The following is a 12,257-nucleotide window of genomic DNA, read 5'->3' as shown; positions in this document are numbered from 1 at the left end:
AGATCACTGCATGTCCCTGCTCATTGCAAGTGTGAGGCGTGGACTTCATTGATCTCTTGATATCAGGTTTGGGCCACGTGACCTGCTTTGGCCAACAGAACATGAGCAAAGGTGACGTACACCCAAGCAGAAGAGTCTCAGGAGTCACTGCGTGGTTCTGCCAGAAGGCTCTCTGTTTCTTCAGCATAGATCCCCGGATGAAGAATATACAAGAAGCAGAGATCTATCCAACCGTCAGTGGATGTGGAATGTGAGTGTGAAGGAAAACGTCTCTTGTCGTAAGCCACTGAGATGTGGGGATTATTACTTCAGCGTAACACAGCAAGAGTCGACTGTTAGAACCAGAAAAAAGCGGTATCTCGAAAATGAAGGAAACACTTCAAGAAAAAGTGAGTGGTCAATAAGGCCAAGAGCGACGGAGAGGTAATTAGATGTAGCGACAGAGAGGTTATTGGCCATCTTAGAGAGAACAGTTTTCGTGGCAGGGTAGAATCTGAAGCCGGATTGCTATGCACTGAGGCGTGAATGAGAGGTGGGGCGGTGGAGATTGTAAGTGCAGATTACTCATTTAATGATCTCGACTGAAAAGCAAGAAAGAGAAAAATAGCTCAAGGTGGACAATGGAGTAGGAGGACAATTTTATTTAGGACAGAAGAGATTTGAAACTGTTTGCACACTGAGAAAGATTTGCCGGAAATAGAAAGACTGAAGATGTAAGTCTTAGGCTATATGCCTGAAAATATTCGTACCTGTGATTAGCTCATAATATTAAAAATAATAACAACAAACACTTATATAGTGGTCATTAAGCACCCGGCTGAGCTGGACTGCCTTGCGTGTATTAATTTAAATCTTCAAAACAATGCTATGAGGCAGGTACCATTATCGCCATTCTCATTCTAGAAATGAGTAAACCGAGGCATAGAGAGAATGATTAACTCATCCGAGTTCACACAGCTAATGAGTGACAGAGCCAGGATTCCAACTAAGTCCCCAGGGGGCAGGTCCTTGACCACTGTGTCATATTGTGCCTCATGGAGGTATAGAAAGATGTGAGCTACAAGCACTGCCTAGGAAGACGATCATGGGCATCACAAATGAGGGATGTGGCAGAGGAGTAAACGGGAGTGCCCGAGGAGGAGAAGCTTCTGGCTTCTTGGACAGCGAAACCGGAATGTTATGAGCACAGAGCCTTCCATTTGGGGTACTTGCCCGGAGGGTTTTTTACAGTCTCCCCTCTGCCTCTATCAGTCTGACCTGAATTGGAAGGTGAGAAAAGATGAAAAAGAGGAGAAAAGAGGGAAAAATTAAATTAAAAGGAGGGCAGAAGGATCGGAGGATGAGAGAAGGCAGGGAGGCAGTCTCATGTTTGTGGTGCACTCGGCACTCACCACGTGCCAAGACCTGCGCTGGGCGGGGGTTTCCAAGAGGAGGTTCCAGCTCTTTCTCCAGGGGTGCCCCTGGGTAGTGGGAAGACAGACATAAGAGGCTACTTCGACTCTGGGGTGAGGTTAAGTGTGACGTGTGTAAAAGGCTAAGGACGACGGGCCACAGAGAGACAGGATCTGCCAGCGCAGACTCCGCCGGGCGAGAAGCCGATTCGCCAGCCGTGTCATCCCTTAAGGATGCCCCTTCCTCTCACCGTCTCTTTGTGACGATCGGGACACGGCTAATGGAATGTGGAACTCCACTCCAGCCTGGACTAAAAGCAGAAAGGCCGCGAGGGCAGGGCTCCACTTCAGAGCTCAAAGCTGGAGAAATTTAAAATGATACCGCACATCTGAGTGCCGAGCTCGGCGAGCCTTCGGGAGGCGTTTCAAAGCGTGCGTGGCTTTTCATCACCGCTGAGTCTGCAGGATGTGTTGTGAGTTGTCAGGTCGCCCTGTGTCGCCGCCGTCTGCGGCGGAGGCTCTGACCTGGAGGGGATTCCTCTGGACTCTCGGGAGGGCTGCGGGCTTCCCTCCACTGCAGGCAGAGGTGTGTACGTGCCGGGAAGCAAATGAATTTCCCAGCTGGCAGTGCGGTCGGGGCCAGGGTCTGTTTGCTCCCAGCCGGTGCTGAGCTGGAGTGAAATGAGCAGCTGGCCCTGCTCCGAAAAGGGCTTGTCACTCACCTTCTTCCTTCCTTTGCACGTTGCTTTGTCTTCTTAGCTCATCCTCTGGCTCTGCTGTCCAAGTAGACACACCACAGACATCCGCTGTCTCGTGGGTGGCAGGGGACCTCTGTCTCCCAGGGAAGCTGGCCTGCCTCCTACACACCTGCTTAGCAGAGTGCCAGGTACTGCTCGTTCGAGCATCTCTGACACCAGCACCTCCTTCCCAGCGCCCTCCACATCAGACGGACACTTCCCACCTGAGTCACGTTGAAGTCACATGTCTCTGAATTGATTCCACGCAGGACTGTAGCCATCCTCTTAGGGAGAGTCCAAAACTCTGCCAACCTCTTCCCCTTGACCTTGAACCTGTACAGTTTTTACTTCCCCTTAATGAACCACTAGCCAACTCTGCCGATTCCACTGAAGTGGACAAGACAAAGTAGGAATCAGAGGTAAGAAAAGAACTTCAGAGGAAGAGAAACCGAAGCTGGTACTAGAACGAGGAGTAGTTTCCTGACATACGGACCGGGAGAGGAAGTGTGCCTCGGGCAGAAGGAACAGCGTCTGCAAAGGTACCAAAGGAGAATAAAACAGAGGGGATTCTGGGAAAGGTGCAATTCAGTGGGGCTAAAACATACGCCTATGTGGGGAGCGTGGCAGCTGCAAACGACACTGTTGAAGCCATGTTACAAAGAGCATCGAATGTCCTGGTAAGAAATTTGGGCCTGTGCTTTGCTCTGTAGACAACTGAGGTCCACCAAGGGTTTTAAAATACGGACATGATAAGATTTGGGATTTAGAAATCTAAAGGTGGTGTCTACGGCCATGCCACCCTGAACAAGACCGATCCTGTCTGATCTCGGAAGTTAAGCAGGGTTGGGCCTGGTTAGTACTTGGGTGGGAGACCACCTAGGAAGACCAGGTGCTGTAGGCATAAAAAATAAGAGATTGTAACCTGACAAGGTCCTTGCGATCTGTGAGGTCAACCAAGGGTTGCCTCGCCTAAAAAAAAGAAAGAAAGAAAGAAAGAAATCTAAAGGTGGCTGCATAGAAGGTGAATCCAGGTGGGCAAAGACCTGTGGCAGACCTGGTGGGAAGCCACTGAACTCACACGCAGGGGAGACCACAGCCAGGCTCTCAGCGTCCACCTTCACGGTGGACCAGGTGGACCACGAAACAGGCACGGCCAAGGAGGCTCTAGCACAGGGGCCCTCAGCCCTGAAGGAAGGAATGTCACATCCTCCCTGGGTTACAGTCTCAGAAGCCTGTCTCTCCACCCCTCCTTTCACAGGGAAATGGAGAAAGTAGATTTCCTGGAAAGGAAGCCCAGTTGGCTGTAATGAAAAATGCACCCACATCAGAAAGAGGCTGAAATCAGACCGTTTCTCTTGCCGACTTTTCCCCCTCTCCCTGCCCTCCACACTTTCTCTCTTCTCCCCTTTAGTCTAAGACCACATCGTGCGTGACCTTTTTCTCTCTCTAGGGCCCTTCCTTCTGCAGGTCACCGGCCAGCAGCTCTCTACCAGTTTTACTCTAAGCTGAATTTTTTTAGAAAAGTAAGATGGACAAAGATCCTCTCTACGAGGGAGCACCTGATAGTGAAGGTTAAGAGACAGGAGACTAATGAGCTACAGAATATTGGTTACATCTCACTTGATTACACTCAGAAAATGTAAAACCATCTTTTAGTCATGACTGGCCATTTATCTACGGGAATGCTCACAGCGACCCCCCCGCCCCAGCCTACCCGCTTCCATTTATCTCCCGCCTTCAGGTTCCAGTCAAGGTTTCTAAAAATTAGTGATTCATCACTGCATACAACAACTATCATTGGGGCTGCCAAGCCAGGAAAAATCACCGTGTCGCCGTGCCAAGGAGCTATCTCCCGTCGGGAACATCTTCATGCAGCTGGGCAGTGCCAGTGCGTGGCACCCGTGCCTGCGCCCGGGACAGTGGCCCCAGCTGGTCGTGTGCATCTGGGCCGGCGAGAACCACAGCTCTCCAGCCTTGTGCTGTGGAGGGGGACGTGGGAATCCACTCAGTCGGCGTGGGGTTCTTAGGCATAGCAGGCTTGCTTATTCCATGAGAGACAGAGAAGGCTCATTCTTCCTGAGCCACAGCTAAAGGCAGCACCACTCACATGTGAAAAGCCAGGGGTCAAGTTTGCTGCTACGTCTAGAGCATCGATATGAACTAAAATTCCCTGTAACAGTAAAAATGTGCTAACGAGAGCATGAGAGACTTCTGATTAAACATGACGGATTAAATCTCACCATAGTAGCCAGACTTCTAAGATGGCCCCCAAGATTCCCCGCCCCCTGGCAAACACACTCCGTGTAATCCTGGAACAGTGAATCTGAGGTTTTACTCCTGGAACTAGTGGTGTCATATGGCACAGTTGGCTTTAAGGTAGGGAAATTACCCAGGTGAACCTGTCCCAATCACATGATCACTTTAAAAGCAGAGAGGTTTTATGTTATTGTTCTATTTCCTTCCTTCCTTCCTTCCTTCCTTCCTCCTTCCTTCCTTCTTCCTTCCTTCCTTCTTCCTTCCCCTCTTCTCTCTCCTTTTCTTTCTCTCTTTTTTCTCTTTCTTTCTTTCTTTCTTTCTTTTCTTCCTTCCTTCCTTCCTTCCTTCCTTCCTTCCTTCTTCCTTCCTTCCTTCCTTCCTTTTATTTCTATTCTTTTTCTCTCCTCTCTCTCTCTCTCTCTCTCTCTCTCTCTCTCTCTCTCACTCTCTCTCTCTCTTTCATTTGCGAAAGGGAAGTCACAGAGATTCGAAAAATGAGAGAGATTCAGTGTGAGATTCTCCATTATGAAATGCAGGGGCTAGAGGCATGGAGCTGAGACTCGTCAAGCCAGCAAGACAATAGGGATCTCAGTCCTACATTAACAAGGAAATAAATTCTGCCAGCAACCTGGAGTCACCAGAAGTGGTCCTTTCCCTAGTCAAGCTTCTAGATGAGGATGCAGCCAGCCGGCATCACTATTTCGGCCTTATGGGATCCTGGGCCCAGGACCCAACTAAAATGTGCTGAATTCCTGACCCACAAAAACTGAGATAATAAATTTGTGTTGTTTTAAGCTGCTACGTTTGTAGTAATTCGTTATGCAGCAATAGAAAACTAATATAGTCTCTAAAAGGAATAAAGATAGAAACTCGCAAAAGAGGCACTTACGACAACGAAGTGGCAACAAAATTTTGAAAGATGGGAAGCAGGTGGACAGAGGTCACGCGTTTAGAAGAGCATGGACGGTATGCTCAGAAGGAGAAGCTGAAAGGCGGTGCTCTGAGCTGGAACTCAGCAAAGATGCAGGAACTAGAGACACAGGTGCCTCTGAAGACTGAGGTGCAGGGGGCACTGCCAACAGGAAGATGGGGTGCAAGGAGCTGCGAAAGGGGCTGCCAGACCCTCTAGATTCCCTTCCCTCCCCACCCAGCCCAGCGGCTTTCCTACCCTCACCGCTATGGAAGGCAAGAGGTTGATTCTCTGGAGACATTGAGTCACACGGGCCATGGACTTAAATACGCCCACCACGGCTGATAGCAGTGTGCGGGGAAGTCTTGAGAGCAAGGGTGTGGAGGGGGATTGCCACACTGAATCATGGGGCTCTCCCTGGCCCCGAGTCCTCTCCCCCTTCAATTATGCATGTGTCACTCTCATCCTTGGGAAGGAGACTGCAAATGTCACTGGAGAAATAAAATGTCTCCTAATTCAATGACTTGGATTGCAACTGGTTAGCCTACTGATAACCCCATAGTGATATAGGTACCCTATCCCCACGTATGTGTGCACATGTGTACGATGCATAGGCACACAGCATCGAATTAGCTTTCTAGCAGCTCATTTGTATTTTAGATATGAATAGACAGAAAAGAGAACTAAGAGAAATTTGAGGAAAGATTAGTATAGAAAAGGTCAAAACAAACAAAAAAGAAATGAGAGTCAGATGGTACAGAAAATGCAGGGAACAGAAAAAAACCCACATTTTATCTATGAAACAACAAAATAGGATCATATTTACAAAAGGGATATTAAAAACAAAAAAAAAGAAAATGCTCTTGGATATTAAAGATTAAGATAGGAAAAAAATTTAATTAATAGAATGCGTTAAAGACAAAAGTGAGAAAATCTCCCAGAAAATAGTACACAAAAATAAAAAATAGGAAAATAAAACAAGAAAAGCAGGTGATTTACCCCTGGAAGTCTCATATCCAATTATCCAGACTCAGAGAAGGAGAGAAAAAGAAAATAGAGAAATGAAAACTATTAAAGAAATACAACATTTTCTTTTATTGAAAGGCTTGACTTTCCAGAATGAAAGGGCTTATTAAGTGCCCAGCACAATAAATGAAAATAAGAGCCACATCAAGGCATACTGTCATGACATTTCAGAGCGGCTTCCAGAGAGAAAAGGCAAGTGACATGCAAAATATCAGAAATCAGAATGATATCAGCTTCCTAAGAGGAACACTGGATTCTGAAAGACGATAGGGTAGTTCCTTCAAAATTCTGAGGGAAAATAATTTCCAATCTAGTTTTATACCCAGTCAAAGTACCAGTCAAGTGTGAGAGAGGAAGAATTGCATTTTTAAATATCTAAGGTCTCGGTCTCAAAACATTTACCTGTGATGCAGGAATCTAGAAGGGGATGTGTGCCACCAAACAAAGGAGTAAGCTGAAAATGAGCAAGGCGCTGAATGCCCTGAGGCTCTTACGGGGAAGAGAAGATAAAGGAGCTCCTAAGATGCAAACGAAGGAAACACCAGGGGAGCTGGGGTGCTGCAGACCCAGAGAGCACCCAGCTGACAGGCAGGAAGACGAAGCCTCTGGGAGGAGGATGTCCTAGGAAAGCACAGAAGTGACATTTTGCTTGAGATGCCTGGCTGTTTTTTATGTTTTATGGGTCTGCCAAAGAGTTCCTTAATAATTATAATTAGTCGGAAAGGAAAAGAAGCAGATGAAAAGTTGAACTCCAGAGACAACCGAGACGTTATGCAAGAGATCAGTCATGATCATTGTACCCTACACAGCTTTGTTGTGGATGACATTTACCAAGGCAACACAATGTAAATATTAAATACTGATTTAAACAGTGAATGTGATCGACTCTATTGTGTGTTTGTGTACATGGTTGGGGAGGTGGAGTGAGGCCGGCATCCTCAAGAGAGCTAAATTTGTACCTTTCGTAGAAATGAATCAACATGTGAGTCCCGAAACTTGAAAGAAAAAAAAAACAAAACTCAAGAAACAGTAGTCTAAATATATTATCTAAATTTATTTAGGTAAATGCTAAAGTAAATGGCTAAAAGTGGTTGCCTCTGAAGAACAGCCCTTAGAATTGGGAGGGATGAGCCAAGAAATTGCTTTTCTGCACGATGAGCCTGAAAGTATTATGTGACTTTTTACACTCTGTGTCAGCAATCAAGAGGCCATAGAAAATGATCTTTAATTCACACAGTACCCTGGCAATAAGAACACTCCCCTCTCTACCACGGTTGACATAGGAGGCGGAAAAGGGTTATTTCTGATAACTTTACCATGGCTCGATAGCCAGGCTTTTGCATGTGAACACACGCTCCTGGTTCTCTCTACTAATCCTGACTTTTGGATGGCGAAGCCCATCTGTCTGGTGCTGAGACACAAGTATAATCACGTCTACTTTATATACAGCACTGTCCAATTTACAAAGCCACTGCACACACACTACCTTGTTCGATCCCTGCAGCAACCTCATGAGGTCGTCAGGGCAGGGAATAAGAGACAAGGGAACTGGAATTCAGAGAGGCTGGGTGACTGACCCACGGCCATACAGCCTAGACTGCAAACCAACGGCTCCTCTGTGGACCTACCGAAGCCATTGATCTAAAGCAAGGGGAAAGAAGGCGTAACTCGGGAATAACTCGTCCCTTTATCTCTGGTACACTGTCTGACTGGGGATGCCGAATTTTGAGACATTCATCTTTCCCATCTACTCACCACGCCAGTTCCTTTACCTTCCCCGTGCCTGAATTACGCTCACGTGACCGCTTGGATCTCAACCCTGCCCCATTCCTCACGCCTCCGGCTTGAATTTTCAGCTTCAGTAATGGAAACATTTGAAACACAGAGAGGGGTCAGCTAAGTCATGAACGTGGTTCTGTCTCTGTGGTTAACGGTACCCAGCCTAGGAATCTGAATTACACCTGGAGACCCCTTGGTCAAAACCACCAGGCGCCCAGCCCATCTCCTCAGCTCTCTGCTCACCTGGAAGCTCAGTCTTCCACAAACACAGGGGTCTTGCCACATGAAAGAGACCCCCAAAGGTGGGCTCCTCTGGGTCTTTTGCTTCTTCTGATCTATCCCTCGAGCACACACTCAGCGTGAGGCTAGAGAAATGGTGGGGAAAAAAGAGATGGCAAAAGCGGCAGAGGCAGAAAGAAGACGCTACATTCAAAATATTTACACTCATGTCCACCACCACCGTCTGCTGAGTGACAGGGGCGGGTGAGGGCCCGGTTTCGGCCACCAACACTTTTCCTACCCTCAGGTTTCTTGGAAATCTCTTGATCCCATTTTGCGTTTGAGGGAGCTAGGATCACAGCATCCAGTGTTATGGCTGCAGGCATCATTCCGACATCTGAGAACATGTTCCTCCCAGATATTTAATTTCCCCTTCCAGCCTTTTTTTTTTTACCGCTGGGGCCCTAAACAGACTTCACAACGTTATCACATCATCTTAGCCTCTTTTGCAAGTCTTTTAATAACCACTGGAAAATAACGCTGCCTTTGATTCTGAGGCAAATCCCTAGCACTTCCTCCCTTGTTTCTAATTAGCAATGTTTCTGCGGTAATTAAGACGAGAGCAGCTCCTCGGCTCTGCAGCAATTTCAATTCAGAGAGAACAAAAAATACCACGACAACATGAACCGAATGACTAAGAACGACTCTTTTAGCTGACTTGACTGTCTTTTAACTTTAGCGCCTGACTGCGCGTGCGCGCGCACACACACATATACATGTGCATGCACACGTGCACACATACATGCCCACGTGCATCCACATGCGCACGCGCAAACACACACACGCACACGCACACACACATGCACACATGAACAGTCACCCATTTCCAAAAGAAACAAGATCCAAAATGCGCCAATGGCAATACTGTCATTCTGTGGGCAGAGCAAATGCATCATCTTAAACCCTGGGCATCCCACAAAATGAACCACCTCAGAGAGCATCACGCTGATGAAAGATAGCCAGAGGGAGGCCGCCTCCTTCTCGCACTGCATGGCCGGAGATGGGGACATGTTCTGTCTGGTCAAACATCCAGAGACCAAGCATTTTCAAGACTCTTCGAAGCCCCGCTGCCCGGGCCGGCTCTGCGTTAGTTGGCTCTGCCCTTGTGTAGCAGGATGGGAGTCAAAGCACTGAGTGGCCACACAGACTCTCTGCTGCGGGCCGAGCCCAGGGAGTTAATGGTGCTGCCATTTCCATTTCGGAGATGGAAGTTCTGTCTGGAAACTCTGGGCATGGGCATGTGCACACAAATACGTGCTTCCATGTGCTCCTGGGGGTTAACAAAACGGTGCATGTTTAGAGGCTGGCGTGCATCAGAGTTTAGACAAAGATCTCTTGTAAGCATGCGCGTGTGTGTGTGTGTGTGTGTGTGCGTGTGTGTGTGTGCCGCGCCAGTTTTTGTGGAATTGACTTGACAGATAGCATAGGGTTTTATTTGTTTGGAAATTGTAATTATTTCGGGCAATTTGGTAATTATTTCTCCCATAGCTAGTGCCTCTTCAAGCTGAACTGTGCTTGCCAAGAGCTGGAGCTGTGCGTTGTTTGATGGCTAAGGTCGTGGGCACAGCCATGCTGAGGACAGGCTCCTGGCTCCAGGACGCCTCCAGCCCCTACCCTGAGCACATCCCTGTCTGGGTGGCTGAGCTGCTGGGCAGGACCCTTCTCTTTGTGCTGGTCATTTTCTTTCATTGTGAAATCCTGGGTTCTCCTATTCCTGTGCTTGTGAAATCATAAAACCACCGGGAGTCTGAGCTGGCTGTGCTTTAGGGATCATATTATACAACCTTCTCATTTTGTAGATCAGGAATCTGAGACTCAGGGTGGACAGTTGTCCCAAGGTCATCAAGCAGCTGAGCATGGGCAGGGCTAGAACACAGGCCTCCTTATTCTCAAGCCAGTGCTCCGTCCCCCTCCTTGTATAGATTTAATTATTTTTAATTAAGCAACTACTATTGAATTTCTAGTATCCACAAGCATCATGCTGGGTGATGCAAGTTCAAAGGAGCCACAAAAAGAGCTCGGTAGGTGTCAAAGGAGACAGCATTTGGAGGGAACCTCACACAGTGCCTGGCCCACATGAGATGTTCCACGAGCCCCAGCTTCCTTCCCCTCCCCCCCCTTTCCTGACCAATACATCTGCAAGACGGGGGGAGGTCTCAGATGGTTGACTCAGTCATCAGAAGGCATCAGAAGAGGAGATGAGAGGCATTTCCTGTTTCTCCTTCCAAAGCACATTTTCTAGTTTCGTAACGGAACCGCTTAGCTGGCTTCAGGCCTGGCAGACCTTCCCACGTATTCTATAAAGGCGTCGGTGCCTCGTGCTGCCCCTCTGTTTCAGGGTTGGACGAAAGCATGGTTCGCCCACACTGGTCTGACTCACTGACATCTACAGGGCAGGAACAGCCATCTCCTCAGGTTTTGGCCAGAGATGCAGATACTCACAAGACGCAGATTTCAGCTTTCTTGAGAGAAGGATCACTTAAACATACTATGGGCTGGTTGTCTGGCAAAAATATTGTCAAGGCGGTTTGGCTGGGAATGCAAGCTACTCTTATCCATTTCCTGAATTTGTAACGGGACTCTCATTTTCCAGAGATTTAAAAGTCTCCCTGCTTTTCTCTTCCCCAACAACCAGAGGCATAAAACCATGAAGAATCTGGAGTAGCGAGGCCATGTCATTTCTGATTTCAGCCTTGAATGGGAGTATTCGACTAGAAGGCTCCTTCTAACCTGAGGCCGTGTAACTCTAAGATCATCAGGATCTATGATGTTTTTCTAACCAACAGGATATGGCAAAAGTGATAGAATGTCACTTTCATGATTATGTTACATAAGCGTGTAGCATCTTTTTGGCAGACCCCCTCCCCTGCTGGTTTTGATGGAGCAGGCAGCCATGTTGAGAAGACTCGTGTGAGCAGAAAATGAGGGTGGCCCCCGCCAACAACCAGCAAGATACCGAGGCCCTCATTCTAATACTACAAAAGGAGCTGAATTCTGCTAACAACCATGTGAGATCGGAAGCAGGTGGAACCTTGAGAAGAGACCACAATCTTGGTCAACACCTCGACTGCTGCTTTCAGATGAGACCCTGAACCAGACAACCCAACTTAGCCCGGCCTACAGAAACCGTGAGACAATAAACGTATGTCCCTTTAAGCCTCTACGTTTGTGGTAATATTACTTACAGAAATAGAGAACTAACACATTTCACTCTTAGAAGCACCTACCAGGATGACTCTTCAGTATTTGAAATGGACTTTTAGAGTCAACAATGTGTGAGGAGGACAATTGGAACATCAATTTTAGCCCTCCTTTGATGCAACAGTACCCCTCTCCAGCACCCCGGACAGGTCATCTAGCCTCGACTTGAACTTCGATAGCACTGGGAAGCTCAGCATCTTACAAGATAGCCCTTCTACGGACAGTTCTTCCTTTATTTTTAATATTTATTTTATATTTATGCAAGAACTTATTTTGTGCTATTCACTATGCTACCGTTTATATACTTTGTTTAAATTATTCCTTACAGTAATTCTATTAGGTTAGCAAAGATAGTTATTATTTTTCCCCCTTTTCTTCTTTCTTGTGAGTTGTTTTTTGTTATTCTTGTTGTTACTATTGTTATTTTGTTTTGTTTTAGCACATTTCTTAAAAATGTAGTATGGAGAAGGATAAATATGTAGAGCACAGAGGACCTTTACAGGGCAGTGAAATGACTCTATGCAATAGTAAAATGGTAAATACATGTCATTATATGTTTGTCCAAACCCATAGAATGGACAACACCAAGAATGGACCCTAATGTAGACTATGGACTCTGGTTGATAATGATGTATCAGTGCAGGTTCATCAGTTCTAACAAATGCGCCCCTCTGGGGA

General features: G+C 47.1%; 1 non-coding gene across 1 annotated transcript; it reads left to right on the top strand.

Moving 5' to 3' along the window:
- Nucleotides 1-2,910: 2,910 nt before the first annotated feature.
- LOC120617799 (5S ribosomal RNA) lies at nt 2,911-3,029 on the top strand. The gene has a single exon (XR_005657047.1). It is a non-coding gene; the product is annotated as a 5S ribosomal RNA (ribosomal RNA).
- Nucleotides 3,030-12,257: the final 9,228 nt, after the last annotated feature.

The sequence above is a fragment of the Pteropus medius genome, unplaced genomic scaffold, assembly GCF_902729225.1.
Source record: "Pteropus medius unplaced genomic scaffold, Ma_sr-lr_union100, whole genome shotgun sequence".
NCBI lineage: Eukaryota > Metazoa > Chordata > Mammalia > Chiroptera > Pteropodidae > Pteropus > Pteropus medius.
Note: the sequence above shows the minus strand (reverse complement) of the source record. Positions and strands in the feature narration are given on the sequence as shown.